This window comes from Vanessa cardui, chromosome 15 (assembly GCF_905220365.1).
Source record: "Vanessa cardui chromosome 15, ilVanCard2.1, whole genome shotgun sequence".
NCBI classification, from domain to species: Eukaryota; Metazoa; Arthropoda; class Insecta; order Lepidoptera; family Nymphalidae; genus Vanessa; species Vanessa cardui.
The window spans coordinates 4587539-4604140 of NC_061137.1; the positions used below are offsets into that span (position 1 = coordinate 4587539).

The 16602-nt window shown below is 31.5% G+C and overlaps 1 protein-coding gene across 1 annotated transcript in view; it reads right to left on the reverse strand.

The window, feature by feature from the left end:
- The window catches only part of LOC124535542, a 47671-nt gene extending 32490 nt beyond the window's left edge, over window positions 1-15181 (reverse strand). The window contains exon 1 of the mRNA XM_047111766.1: window positions 14755-15181. The gene's annotated coding sequence lies outside the window, so the exon portion shown is untranslated. The remainder of the gene's footprint in view (window positions 1-14754) is intronic.
- Window positions 15182-16602: the final 1421 nt, after the last annotated feature.

Sequence of the window (16602 nt, forward strand, 5' to 3'; positions counted from 1 at the left end):
ATTTATGTGTTAGAACTCTTAACGTAGCACTTATAATTATAAAGCGTCATAATTATGCAGCAACAAAACGTCATTTGTAATTTACGTACGTATTACTTTGCTTTATTGTATTACAAGCATTGCTTTAAATAAAAAAATAGTTTTTTAATTAGTTAGCATTAAAGAAACGCTTTCATCCTCTTTAATTTAACGCATTCTTACAATCAACTCGTTCCAACTCTTCGTTTTACTTTCATGGCACTTAACGATCGGTGCATCGACGCAGTCTATCAATTTCGATTTAGAGATCGAGTTTGGTTCTTCTAGTTATCCACATTATAAATCGTTTTATAGATTAAATAAAAAAATATAAAACCTCTTTCAATATCTATTTGTTTAAGTTAGTTGGTTTGTAAATGATTTATACAACAGCCAGCGTTTCGTTTGTTCATTTGATTGAAATAGGTTTCGTAACTACGGCGAGCTGGCAAAAAATGTACGCGGATAATTATTATTACATATACCTAAGTAAATACTATACACCCAGAGTCGATCATAAAATTTATTATAATTTAAGCCTGTCTCTTTGACCTTATGATTTACATTTAAAATAATATATTATCTGTCGTTAAATACCTATATTGTTTTACGTTTATTCGTGTTTATAATAAGACTCATTTTAGCGGTAAGAATATTATTAGCAGCGACTCATTTGAGATGCATTTGAGAGTATGTGTTTTGATTAACTTTCAATTGTCGTTGATGCTAAATCTGCCAAGGGTCGTAACGATAGCAATACGAGTGATGTTTCATAGATTACATAATAATTTTAAGACTGATATTGATTTGATCATACGCAATAAATTATTAAATAACCAGATGCACAGAAACTGGATGACAAATGAGCTGAGCTAATTATTAATTAATATCATAAAGGATTTTGTAGCTTCGTACTGCAATATTCGTCAGGACAACGGAACAATGAAATTCTTTAATTACGAATATTGATGCCGACTACGGTTGGAGGTCGACCCACTTTAACACGAACATTTTGTAGGTCGTTTATCGCAGTCATTCCCCTGGTACCAGCGATTCACGCACCGCTGTCTCACCGGCCGAAAGCAACATTTCAAATACCTAATAATTGTCATACATTTCGCCGCGAATATGCTATTGTTGTTCAAACACTAATGAATATAGCGCAAGCTATATTATACAGACGTATTATCGACATAACTGGTTTGTAGTGGGTAGTGCGTTTCGCGCGCTGTTACCGACACGAGTGAAGGCCGCACCGTTGAGAAATAACGTTTACGTACAAAATGCTCTTAATTACTGGTGAATAGTGTCAATGTTAATAAATATACACTTTTATAATCTTTATACAGTCTTGTACATAGATACCCTAATATTAATTATTAATTTTATTGTACACGTTTGACCTTGACTCTAGCAGAGATCAAATGGTAATCGCTTTGTTTAAAACAGGTCTATTGTATACACAATAGATAAGTAGATAGTATATTATATTTGACTTAATTTTGTAAGTTATATAACCGGGGCTGCTCTATATATTTTAAAATAAAGAAATAATTAAACTTTTTTAAATATTGAAAAGTACTAAATGGTAGAAAGTTTCTTTTAAAATATTTAGAAAAAATACCGAGCAGTATGTTTTAATGTAATACATTTTTAATTACGCCTACTTTTAATAATTGTCTTTGGATTATGATAAAACAAAATGGCTGCGATGAGATCTCAAGCACCTAATTACAGATCATACATAATCGACTTTATAAAAATAAATTATCAAAAAAAAAATATGTATAACGTTACCATTCGATTTCAATGTAATTAATTATCTTTGTTTAACAATTAACTTAGTAGTATCAAATAAATACTAACAAAATCTGTTGTCGAAATATATACATTGAATAATATGTCGATACATACCTAATTCGAATCGTTCACGTAAATGCGTTCGTTTATTAGATAGCAAAGCTGAACCCCAGTTATTACAAGCGAATTAACACTCTTTACCAAACGAATTACAGTCTAATTTTCTGTGATTGACGTAAATCTATGTAATGACGACATGATTTGCCGCTTAGCACTATTGAATTCGCGTTTTAAATACGTTTTTAATTGTTTTTATTTTTTAAATAACAAATGAGTTCAAGGACAACTTACGCGTTCTAATGTAATGGTGTCAAGGAAAGCTGATTTACCTGCAAAGAGAAAATAAACAAACATTAAAAACGTATAGCACAAAACATGCTTTAAAATCTTAATAATTAAGACTCTTGCTGTAATACATTGGAAATTGATGAAAATGTTCTAATTAGAAAAAGTCAATTTAAAAAGTTCGTTACATTTTAATTCGTTTCGATAGTGATTGATTCGGCGTTCGAAATTCAAAGTAAATAAAAGTGGCGACCAGTAATTATTATTAATCTATGGCGCGTTCCATTTGTGTATTGCATTCTGTAATTGACTTACAGATAAACACGGACAAGGCCGGCGCTACGATAACTCAGTATGCATAGCACTACATTTAAAGAGTTTTCTCTATTGTGAGTTCCCTATTAACCAATACTTTATTATTTATAAGCTTAGTTTATAATATTTTTTTTTTTCAAAATTATTCGGTTCATGAGCAAATTCTATTACTATTTTAATTGCCATTTTAATAAATAATTAAAAAAAATATATATTTTAGTGTTACATTTATTTTAAATGTAGCAACATTATATCATTGAATATGAAAAAAATATTACAATAATTGTTTTGATTTATTATTTAATCAATTCGCATTAAAATTGACTATCGAAATACATGGAAAGTCAATTACTTATCTAGATATATAAAATTAAATTATAATGAAACGAAGCTGTAAATGAAATATCTATTGAATAAACACCATATTATTTTGTGGATTATGTTAAATTTGGACTAAAAAAAAACATCTGTCGATTGTATTACTGATTTTAATGAGAATCATCTATTATTATGTATGTCAGCCAACGTAATGTGGCCAATATATATGGGTAAGGAAATTTAAAATTGCTTTTTATAAATAATAAGTATATATATTATATAAACTCAATTTACGAGATATCGAGAAATTGATTTCTTTAATCATTCTAATGTCAGGATAATCCCAAGCAAGGGGACTAAACAAAGGGATTTCTGGTTTTTTTTTTTATCAATAATGTATATTTTAAAATAAGATTTTTGTCAAGTTAACCTATACACAAATTTATACATACATTTTTTTTGTATAAAAATATTAATAATCAGTAATTTTAAAGAAGTTTCGAATTAAGACAAGATCGTCAGCTTTGTAGTGAGTGTAACATTCGTAAATAATTCCAATAAAAGTCAAGTTATGTATATGTCATATTGAATATGATGCATATTATAAATTCAGAATATATTATTGACTTCGTGTGCTTCACCCTTTAGCATATTATGGCTTCTTTAAAAAAAACAATGGCCGTCAACGCACAAAATAATATTAAAAAAATAAATAAAGAGATTGCGTTCGATAAACCTCCAATAACTTTTTATTCCTGGTAACACTTAAAAAAAAAAATCAATTTTCGAATGTTCAAAAAATTATGTAACAAACAATTTTGAAATTCGAAACGTTATTTTAGTTTATCTGATCAATTTCACTGTCCCAACAAATATTTATTAAGACAACCTCCGTGGATTACGTGTTTTGAAGGCACGAAACCGAACCAATAGAAGCGCATGTTCGGAGTCTTATCTTGAATAAATAATGATATTTGAGTCGTCGCTCGCAACCACCTCTGCTATACAAGCAACTGAACTTGCACGTGTAAGTATTTAAACCTTATGCGTATATAAATAAAGATTATTTTCCAATACATATATATAGCTGGCCATACAAGTAGCAGTGTCGCGATGAAGCGATTACTACCGTAAACGATACAGTTATTGTAGATTAACTTTAAGTATTAAGAATTACTTACTATGTGTATTCTATGAAATTTGGTAATTGATAGCAGAAAAGTTTAGTTTTTCAATTTATTTTAAATCTACAATAAGAGTTTTGTGAAATAGATTCAAGGATCTGAGGTCAGGGTTAGTTTCGGTGCTGCGTTATTTCTTAAAATGTTTCACATAAGCTGTTATGTAACCGAGTTAGCTGTATATACATTGTATAGATCTGTTCAGTCACAAAGGTGCGCCCCTCTACGTAAAATTATTAGTATGAGTGTGCATTAGTGTGAGTGAATAACGCTGATTTACAAGACAACTGTCTTAGTGTGCGTGAATCGACTAATAGTAAATACAGTAAAAAGTAATTAGTATAAATTTTGAGAGAAATCTATATAAATTCAAGCAATAATAATTTTGAAGACCTCCATGGTCGAGTGGTGTGTACACCGGTTTTCATGGGTACGCCACTCTGACGTCCCGGGTTCGATTCCTGGCCGAGTCGATGTAGATTACCATTAGTTTTCTATGTTGTCTTGGGTCTGGGTGTTTGTGGTACCGTCGTTACTGATTTTCCATAACACAAGTGCTTTAGCTACTTACATTGGGATCAGAGTAATGTATGTGATGTTGTCTCATATTCTTGTGTATGCATATCAATAAAATAAATGTCATCATATCAATCCCCATATCGGAGAGTAATTATAAACGAGATCTAAATGTCACGCTGATTCAGGGTCACCTTAACTCTACTTTTAGTTCGAATTTTGATCGAGTCCTCTTAAACACGTTACGCTTGCCTCTAATTACTTATTTCATTGGAATGCCAATTAAAATATTCCGTTTAGTATCTAAGCGTACAGCTATAATAACAGTTGACCCATTATGCTCAAAATATATTAAAAAACAATTTGCTGCTATTTTTATTATTGATGTATCTTATGCCTAGAACGTTGCTTTTTAACGTATCATTACTTAGTATAAAACAAAAGTCGATTACTGCTGTCTGTCCGGTCTGTATGCTTAGATCTTTAAAATTACGCAACGGATTTTGGTATGGTTTTTTTAACAGATAGGGTGATTCCAGAGGAATGTTTTTGTTTATACATGGACAATATAGTAAAGAAACACTGATAATGTGATGTCGCAATAAACAAATTCTGTAGAATATTTAGTATCAGTATTGCACCCGTGCGAAGCTTGGCCGGGTCGCTAGTTATCTATATAATAAGAATGAGTAGAAATTATGATCTATCACTTTCATAATGCCGTGGAAAAGCCGAAAAACTGGGGCGAAGTGGAGGGCGAAGTCAAATTTGATAAATAAATAAGCAGCAATGTAGTTCATAGCCAGAGAGAGCGGCGCGGCCTCGTGACGTCACTGAGGTCGCGACGCTTCCTACAACCAAATAGCGGCACCATCGATATAAAAAAAATAACCTTTAGAACGATTAAAATAATGTTGCTTATCTGTGGACGCTCGAGACAGCGGTAATAAAATATTTTAAATACTAGTGGTACCGCCAAGGTTACGCACTCATACGCACTATTTTAATAACAGTATGTACTTGATATGGTTCTCGTATATAGTGAGTAACTTAAGATCGTTCTAGTGTATTTGATCTCAAAATAAATAAAGTTCTTAAGGAAGTAGTATTTTGAAAACATAATCAACATTTATTCGATAAAATCTTATTTACCCCGCCCGTAAACCTTCTTACACTTTTACAGCGTTTAAAAACATTATTTATGCGTATTGCCGTTTATTCATTGAAACATACATGTTCGATATTTAAATATTAAGCAGTTCGTTTTATATTATCAAGTAAACGTCGACACTTATATAAAGAGCAAAATTAAAACTTAAATAATTCTTACAAAGATAAAAACGTTTTTCTCCACGGAATGCTTATAAAACCGTTTTAATTAACATAACTGTATTAAACATTTATATCACAAAAGCCTATATTGTTCGTGTTGAAAATTTAAAAATTTATTTTAATATCATCCTTCTGGAACAATCTCATAGAATTCGCTGGAAATTTCTGCGACATAAACATTTAATAATAAAACGTTACCGGTACATAACCGGGAAAAAGTTAAATTAAATTTCAGACGCTTTGCGGGGATAGGACAGTTTGGATAACATAACGGTTAATAGATAACTGTTACCGATTCGTTGATTCGTTTCAATCTCAAAATTCAATATAAGAAATATTTTATTAACCGATTCATTTACATTCACTTATAATACGAAACTTAAATTTCATAGATTGCAGAAATATTATTTCGACCTGCACTAATTTGATTTCGTTCAGTCGGATATAAAAACCGCAATGCACAATTTTTTTTTGTTTTATTAATTGATATGGAACGGATGAATATTGATGTCAGATGGTTTTCATTTAGCTGGAAGAAGATTCATTTGCTTTGCAGCGAGTTACCCGTCTATATTTGGACTAGATAAATTATAATCCGGCTAAATTGAAATTGGAAAAACTTCATACAATGTATAAAGACTATTAAGTATTTTTATTTAAATGCTTAATATTGATTCAATAGTCAATATTGACTAATTGAACGTCTTATTAATAGAACGGAAAACAATATCTTGGCGTTCCTTCCGAGACAATATCTTCCAGAGCACGATATAAACTGTTTACTATCTTCATTAAACATAAAACTACATCCTTTGTTGAAACTATTAAAACCGAATCGCCAACTACTTCAGCAATTACCTCTTAAAAAAACAATTCACGAAACAAAACAAAGTTTTTTGTTATTACGAGGTTTGTATCAAGCAAGGTCGTCGAGAGGAAACACGAAACGGTATGAAAGTCGTAACATTATCCATTGCGCGAGTTGAATTAAAGGTATTTTAGGTCGGTGTTATCCAATCAGCAATGTTGTCGGTAAAAAGAGAAGTGTTATTTTGATGGAATAGATCACGGTATTGTTACGTAGGGCTCCGAGTGGAATAGAAATCGTTTTAGCGATGTCGTCACAGCTCCGCGATTGTCAACATCGGCTGCATTGGCTCAATGAAATCGTGAGCTATCTATCTACTTCATGTATAATGTTTATCCTATTAATAAAACTGTTAACAATAAAATGGCGCACCTTATAGAGGATATCAGTTTTTTTAATTCCCAAAGTCATTACGGAGTTACTTTTTCACAAGCAGTCCTTTTAAATGTTACTACTAATTGGTGTACATATTTAATATTGTTTGTAATTGAGATTGTTGAGAAGTTAAATTTCATTTTGTAAATAATATAGGAAAACTGCAATCGTACTTTAAAAAACAAAATAATTCTGCAGCAATTTAAAATATAGAACAAATGGAGCACGGTGTTTCGCCTTCAATATTATGAAGTTACGTATCGCTTACCCACGCGTAATCTCATTTGCAGCTGATTGGTCTAACTCTGGGAAATAACAACTACTACGATATTGTGTCAATGAACACCACATACACCCATATGCTTGATATCAATTGATTTTCTGAATTTAGTCTTTTTTGTATATGAGGAATTAAATTGAACCTAAAAAAGTCCTTGAGGTAATCCCGTAAATTACATCTAAAATAATGTTAAAAACGAAAGTATTAAAGATCGTAAGTGTATTTTTTCCAATTATAATTGGGACCTTTGGGTTTAAGCAATGCTTTTATTAACAGAAACGAGACGATATGATAAAGTAATTAAAAATTTAACGAATACGAGATCCATCAAAGGACTAGTCGGCCTAAATTGTCTTATTTCGACCGGTAACGCCCTCTAGCGGGCGAGCGTGTAAGTCCTCATCGCCGTCACGTATAACGAATCCGGCGACCGGTTGTCCTACAAGTTGTCGGATACTTTGTAGAAAAGTTTCCGCTTTATAACAGTGTCGGAGTACGGTTTGGGGAAATAAAATGATATTATTGTGAGCGCAAAGAGACAGGGCGTCATTAAGTTACTCTTTTGTATCTTGAAGTTTAATTATTTGTTCAGATTCCTGTCAATTATTCTTCATATCTGTTTAAGTGTTGTAACTACGCTCATTACAGTACTATTAACCTTTTATTGTTAATTGAAATTTGTTAAGCTTCACTATTATTTTTTAAGAGTGGGTAGTTGTTGGTTGTGAAATCAATTTACCGTCTCGTTTAACATTCGTTGAATAAAAACTCTGGTTGAACCGAAACTGTTCGGAGGAGTGGCGTGTGGTTCTTGGGGACCTTTTTTTGCTATCAAAAGATCCTTAGTTATATATAGACAGACATTTGTTGAAGAACGTTCCAAAATAGATAGAAAAATATCGCTTAAGATTTCATTTAACGTTAAAAACCTATTCAACGTAAACGCTGTATATATTTAAACCGTCTTAATGTGTACTAAGAACCTTACAAGTCTGTAGTATCTGCTAAAATTAGTATGTGGCAGGTTAATATTTTATTAAAAATTGATGAACGTATATTATCACAGCTACAGTTCATACAATCAGAAATAAAAGAATATTTACAAATACTTCAATCAAAATGTAATCAAAAATAGGTATCAGTTTTATTATCAAAATAGCCATATATGATGTGATATTCAAACTATAATTTTTAAGCTAACGTAATTAACTTTGTTTTATAACAACTGAAAAAAAGGAATTGTGATTTTTCGATTTTCGTTTGATAATTTAAGGACAATGAATGAGATTATCAATGTAACAGCAATACCAAGTAAGACCAAATAAAATTATACTAAATGGCTGTGGAATGGTCTTTTTGAGTAGATTTTCTTCCACAGTGCTGATCCAATGGTAGTTAGTAACTATAACTAACAAAGTATCTTAGTTCACTTTTGAATTGAGTCAAATTACGTCATCCAATAACACAAGTTGTCATGTTACTTCGAGTTAGATTGAGGAAATGTGATCTTTGACATTGATTTTATGAATACGAATGATCTTCCTTTTGTAATGTCCTACGTTTTATCTCTTACATAATCATTATTAAGTCGACATTGCCTTTAAGTAATTGAACCTTGTAATTAGTACTTCAGTTGTCAACATTTTCTCTTATAGGTCATGTATACTTGATGTATCACGATATTTATTCAAAGCAATAATTTATATTTCTATTTATAGAGCAATCATAACATTAAAAATGTATTAAACAATTTGGATGATTGATATATCTATTCTTAATAGAAACATATCTATACTATAATTTAAGTAAAGGTATAGCAAGTTTACAACTCTACGTCAATATGTTCTATCTCGGAATATATATTGATACTATCTGTTTCCCGCGGCTTTGCTTGCATACAAATTGATTATATTACCTATAATTTCAAACCATATTTAACCCCTTCGGGATAGAATTTCCAAAATTCCTTTCTTAGTGGGTCGATAAGGACGCTAGTCACTAAATTTCAAGGCCTTAACTTAAGTAGTTTACGATTGGCGATGATGAATAAATCAGTCAGGACTTGTTACTTTAAAAAGATAAGCGATTCGAGATCAGATATTTTGTAACCCTTCAAATTTTAGAGTAATTAGTAAAAAAAAAACATATATTCAAGTGTCTATCGTCAAAACTAAGATGATGTGACCCTTGCGCCTTCAAACCGGAACCAAAAATACAATATTGTCGTTAGGCTTTGGAATATCTGATAAGTGGATGATTGGTGCCAATGGTTGCCAAACCATATGAGGCTCGGAACCCTACCACCGAGTACATACAAATATAATTATAATGTCACTTTATAAAAAACTCCCATTTCATTTTATTTTCCTTCGTGCCTCTAAACTATATAGAAACTAATCGCAAAATTACTACGTAACCTCAAGCGAGGGTTGGTCTCCATTAATTAAGTAATCCGTTATAATAACGTTTTAATTACTAAGCTGAAGACTCAACAAAATATTATTAAAAATAATTTACGAAAAACTTTGAGCATTTGAATAAAGTATAAAAAAAACCCAGGCTGGTATAGCAATATATTATTTACGAACATTACATTAAGTGTATGACATTAACCTTTAGAAATGTTTGTCTCTATACGTTAGACAGAGACAAAACATACATCAGAACCAAAAAAAGAGACGAAATAAATTGTAATTATAAAAAAAACATTAAAAAATGCTAATGAATAGGAAGGTTAATTTTTATCCTTTAACATTTATAAGCATCCAAAGCTGCATGAATAAATAATTAAATTTAATTCGTGTAATTTATACTCATTTATTGACTTTTATTAAGAGATAAAATTATCAATTGCAAATGTGAAACAGAGATAACATCATATATCGCTGTCTTTCTTTTAATTATCAGTTGTATAATTAAATACTGGCTAAGGCTGTTTAAACCAACGCTACGGTACTAACAACTAAGTAATATGTAGAGTGACTCATTGTTTTCGGTAATGGAGCATGCCTGAAGTCTGAACGGTTGCAATTATCACCTTTCGATAGTGAGTTAGAAGTGTGTTTATGAGTCACAAGTTATGCAGTTGAACTTTAATTAAATTACATCTCGTAATATTCCAAATTTTAAAATTGGAAGCAGAATATTACCCTATTAATATTTTATACTTAGGGTTAAAAGAAATTTCGAAATTTTAGACAGCTTGTCTTGTGGGTGCGCCTAGATGGAGTTTTAAAGTTACATTCCAGAACATTTTCTCAAGACAAAAACCTACCTAATGTATTAAATATTAAAAATGTTTAAGTTAGCCCAGTGGACACGAATCACGTTTGATGAAGTAAATCTTAATCAAAGACCACGGATCAAATCTCACGTTGCTGTAAAAATTAATCTTGGACTTGGCGATACAGGAAAACACGATGAAATGAAAGTAGACTATTAAATCACACAGTTAACTTCTAAACCTTTTATTCAACGAATGAGGCTAAGACATTTACTATTCAACAGCTATAGTTTTATATGTATAAATATTTATAAATAACTATGTATAGATTAATATTCAACGCTATTTGACAAACGTAACAAGTGTCATATTGCTAAAATCGATTATGCTCTGAGTAATGTAATTATACAGAAACGATATTACTCTTTGAGTAAGCTATTTTCGATTAAAAAGCGATCTACTGAACCTTAAGCCGATTGCTTGTGAAGTTGATGAATTAACGCCTTTACATTGTTGATAGAGCCAAAATGACCCAGAGTAAAACACGTAAATCTGTTGTTATTCGTTTATAACTAGTAAATATGAAAAGGACGTAAGATGTTTAAGAGCTTTAAGGTATTACAATGTTCTGGTTTTAACAGATCATGCAATAAAATCTTTAAAAAAAATATTGATCTTGGTGCAAATTTTAATTCAACAAAATATTACTAGATCGGTAACATCAATTGTCCAACTGTCTCAAATTAGCCCCGATTTAGGAAGTTGAATGTGTGGAGACATGGGTTCTGCAGATGATTTCTCTCCGTTTGTCTATTTACCTGACTTCAGATCGTGTTTATGAAGGAAGAGTATTGTTGCGCAGTTCGCTAGATTAAGTTAATATTGAATGCACTAAATTTGGTTACACGGATTATCATGATATCTCCTCAAGCCTATGTGTAAAGAGGTACAGACCAAAAAGTTTAGGACAGTTATTGACCTTGTTGTTTTTAAATTTAGTAGGTGTCAGCGAGCTTCAGTGTTGTCATTATAAAAACATTGGAAACAACAGTAGAAAAATATCGTAATATGTAAATATATTCTTCTTATTTATAATACGGATCATGGCCGAATTTTGACCACTGAGCGAACACTAGCTGCTAAAACAATAGACGAAATAACCTTTCTTTGATTAGTCGTGCGAATCTGATGCGGAATAAAGGTAAAATTACAATGTATCTAAATATAATGAGATAAAATAAACGAGGATAGACTTAATGCAATACGGCAGGTGAAAAGACGTAAACATATTGACAGGCGCATTTCATAATCATCAAATGATAATTTATAATGAAACTGACAATTTGCAATCAGAGATCAAGTCTTTGTTGTACAATAACAAGATTATATAGATAGAGGCAGATTTACAAATACCGTCTATAGCCTGATCGTATAAAGAACACCAATATGTACTAATTTCTCCATTATAGATAATAAATACTTTTTTTATTAAATATATTATCAAAAACAATTGACAAATTATAATTACTGAATATTACATTTTGGAAGTATAAGCTAAGATCGTAGTCAATATTGACAAACGCTTTAAAAAAAAAACAATTGTATAGATTTATATTGTAAGTATTTCTTACATTACTGTTTATTGGCTTACATGTTACAGGTATTATAAAAAACCAATGTTGCAGTTACAGTAAAAAAATCGAATAAGATACAGAAGAATTATTTTGTTTCTAGTTTTATAAAGGTTTTTAAAAACATAACGTACCCACTCGTGTAAATGAAATAGTTTTTTTTAATTTTGTTTTACTTATTAAATCTTCTGGGTTATTCGAGTATTTCATTCGATATTAATATCTATTGCTTATTACATAAAGACTAATATAGTTTGTACATATACAGAACTATAGAGTAGTGTTTGGAAGCGTAATATGGATTTCAGCGAGATCTGGCTGCACCCTATTTTGCGAGACGTTCCCCGCCCTTATTAGAGTTCCCATGTAGCTGCAAAGAATATTCGACTTTATTTCTTTGCTCATAAAGTTTAAATTGTTTTGCATGAAAGTCGAGTTTCATTCGCTACTCTACAATAACGCCAAATATGATCGAAACGGTAATGTTAATACAAGTCTGATACAATCGTATCTAAATAAAAGTAATTTATTAGTATTGAACATTTTACGCGTAATTTTTTATTCTTATTATAAAAATAAAACGTTGTATTTGTACGATATCTATATGGACGTGTTATTCTACTATTATATGTATATTGTGATATCTTTAGATTTTGATAATCATGGTTATATGTAGAGAAGAAAATAGTTAGAATTATTTTATAATTACCTACTTGTATATATTATGAATTTGTAAGGAATGTATTGTTTGTTTGATATGTAATGAATGTTCTTGAGGTAACTGTATTTCATGATGAATATAATCGAATAGCGTGGGAAATGTTCCGACCGCAAGCTTTTCTAGAAATCACTGCAATTCGAAACGATTTTATCCACTAATCGAATATATACAACTTAATGCTATAACTCACTGTAATTTCCTTCTACAATATACTTTATATAAAATTTAAAGTAAATACTATAAATCATCATCATCAATCATCATAATCAATATAAAGTAAAAAGTAAAAATTGTAAAAACAATTCAATACGTTCGAGCAGTACGTTCTGAAGCTTGTCCTCATCACAGATACGCATAATGAGCAATGCCATGGCAAGTTGGCGAGAAAGTAATTATTCCTATCGAAGTAATGAATACAGATGGGCTGCTTTAGTGATGTTAATTTGTTTTTAAATTAAGTTTCCTGAAAACGATATTAATATTTTGTTTAAATGAAAAAGAACTTAACAGAAAATTTTGGTTTTTAATAATAAGATTTAAACGAAACCTTATATCATTTTATGTACTAAACATGCTAATACTGATACAAATATATACTTAGAAGTTTTAAATCATTAGTAAAATCCCTATGTTCAGCTTAAAGCGATGTAATAAATTTAAAATCACTTGCAAGTGAATGTCGTAAGGTCTTAATGGTGAAAGACTTTTATTGTAATATAGCTCTTATGTCGTAGAGCCAAAAGACTTATGTTTTGTTTTACTTGTTTTTTCTGTAAGTATAATCAATCCTCGTTCATGGAAGGGAATAGCATTAAGAAAAAAACAATGTATAACAAATTAATGAATATACTAATTATTCAGGAAAAAATTCATCGAGTATGTTTTTAATGGTGTGTTTATTAAACAACGCTAAAGTTTAATTATGTGTCTTATATAACTTCCAATTTTTAAAAATCGAATTAAATTGAATTAATTAAAATTAATTAAGAAAACCCATGTGCAAGACTGTGTATTTATCGTAGGGAAAGTTCTGTATCTAACACTAATTTCTTTGTCCGCACCATCGCATACCAATTGGTTACGTCATGGGCGTCACGAACATCCCCTCCCCTCCCCACGCCCCTTCCAAAGCCCTGTTATCAATCATTTCAACTGATTATTAATAAAAGCAAAGTTTATTATTTTTTAATTTTTCTCCAGTTACAACAAATATTTATTGTAAAACAATGAACAAATAATATGTGTGTTAATTATGTTCGCAATAAGGTCTATTTTCGTACACTCTCTTTTCGCTTGTCGTTTCGAAAATAGCCCTTATTAGCATAACAATAAAAAGTTAAAATAGGCAGTTGAAGATTTAAAATTATCACGTACAAGGTCAATTTGTTAAGTCGAGTTGTCATTTATGAATTATTTAAATAAAAAAAATAAGTTCATTTCTTATATTTATTGTATTAAAACAATTTTTCATTTTAAATAATAATAACCCAAAGTAATTTAATTTCAAATAAAACTTAAATGATAGTTGGTGACTCCTCTACTTTAACTCACAATAATTACAAACGTCAGTTGAGTTGATGTTATATCAATTAGTGCGTGCCAGATGCCTTTCCACGGAAAACCTGTTTCGGTCCTTTTTATCGTCGCACAAAAAGTATAACCTTTGTTTCATAAAAAAAACTGACTCCTATTACTGTAATTAATAAATCACCGTAAATTATTTGGCAAATAGCTCTCAATCCCGGACATAATATCATTAAAAGCAGTCTAAACAAATTTAAAAGTAGTCCGATTGTGTCCGAAACGAAAAAAAGTTGGAGCATTTGCCTACCTGCTAATTAGACAAAGAGCTCGATCGCCGCGTCGGTGACAACACGATACACAAACATGCACACTAACACATGGATGGATTCGGTCGGCAGCGGGAAACGAGTCGGTAGCGAGACTAGCGAGACGCAGCGAGACGGGCGGTGGGGTCGCACGTCTGCCCGCGGGCGGTTATCGACAAAGACTGCCTCGCCAGTCGCCTGTGCCTGACTGCCTAGTGCCTGCCCGCAATGCACGCGGTATTCGAGCAACGGGCACGAGCGAGTCGAACAGCTGATGGGCTGCCTGCGCGCACACCTGTGCACTATCAGCCATCAGCGATGTAGTGCACTCTCTCTTTCTCGCACGTTACGGCGCGTCGCCGGCGCAGCGTCTTGGCCTGAAATCGCTGTGACGTTATTGTAGTGGAATGAACCCCGTGTGAACGTGATGTGGCAGTTGGCAGATCTGTACTGAACTGTAGCGCGCCTGATCCGGCTACTTGCTTTGAGCGCTTGCATGGGATGCCAATTGATGAATGACGTCACACAGCCGGTGCAGAAATAAGTGAGAGTTAGGATCCGTGATTACTTGTAATCATGACAATAGCTAATAATAAGCATTTAACATTAACGAGAAATACGCCCGAAGAACGAAATTATAAACAATCCAATTAAATACTACATTTAAAATATTTGACTCGACATTTTTAATGTATTATTTAGAATCGTAACCGTTGAAAATGTTATTTCAAATGCAGAGACTATAATAGCTAGGTAATAATAATATTACTCATAAGCATTTATTTAATTGCATAACAATTAAACACGTACGCATAGACGATAATCTCGATATTCATACGGTGCTCGTAACAATATGATACTTATCTATTACATTTTATGTTCAAACTTACAATGTATTCTTCATTAATAAGCACTTTCTAATTTCGAAAAGAATTGAAGGCGTTCGCATAATTGTTTTTAAAACACATAATAAATTTAAAAACGTTTTGTTTGTACCACTATATGCAGTCATAAAATACTTTTCAATAAAACAATAAACTATAATAGCGATTCAAATCGAAATTCAAGTCCTTAGATACAGGCTGTTTGCAAGCAGCTGACTTAACACGCATGCAAAGCGGAAGGACGTAGACATTATGCGTATTGTAGTGTATTATATTTGGTTGGCCCCTTACGTGAGGCTGTACACGGTTGACCGCGATTACAACACTTTCACAAGCGCCCGTCTGACGTCTGACATTCCATATTAATTGAATCCAATGTGCTGTTAGATTTATTTTTTACAATCGAGTATTACTGAAAATCTAGGTGTCATTTTAGGTAGTAACTACTTTTTGTGTGTGGACTGACGATTGTTCTAAAGTGTCAATCTTTAAGCAAAGACAGACCATCTAATTTCATATACCTCACGCTTTTATACTCACACTAGGCCATTCGGAATCGACCGGAACTCAGCGTGGTAGACGACGTAAAAAAATATTTTGGAATTTTAAGAATTTGTACAGAATAAATATCATAAAAGGCCTTTATAACAAAGTCTGGCTATTATAATTTCAGATTGAAAGTATTTACGTCTTTCTTATTTATAATTTCTTTTGTTTTTGATGTCGCCTTAATTACTTAGAAAAGCTCAATGTAGAGGCCCGAGTTAAAACAATGTTGACAACATTTAGAACAAATAATGTATTTATGTTATATTATCTGAATTATTTATTTCAATAAAATACATATTAATTATCTTACACCTTTTTTATGCAACTAGGCAATCATGAATCCGTAATGAGTTATATACTTTTAAGTGATCCTTGAACCGCAACAGACCGCAAGCAACGGCCTAACACTAGCGTAAC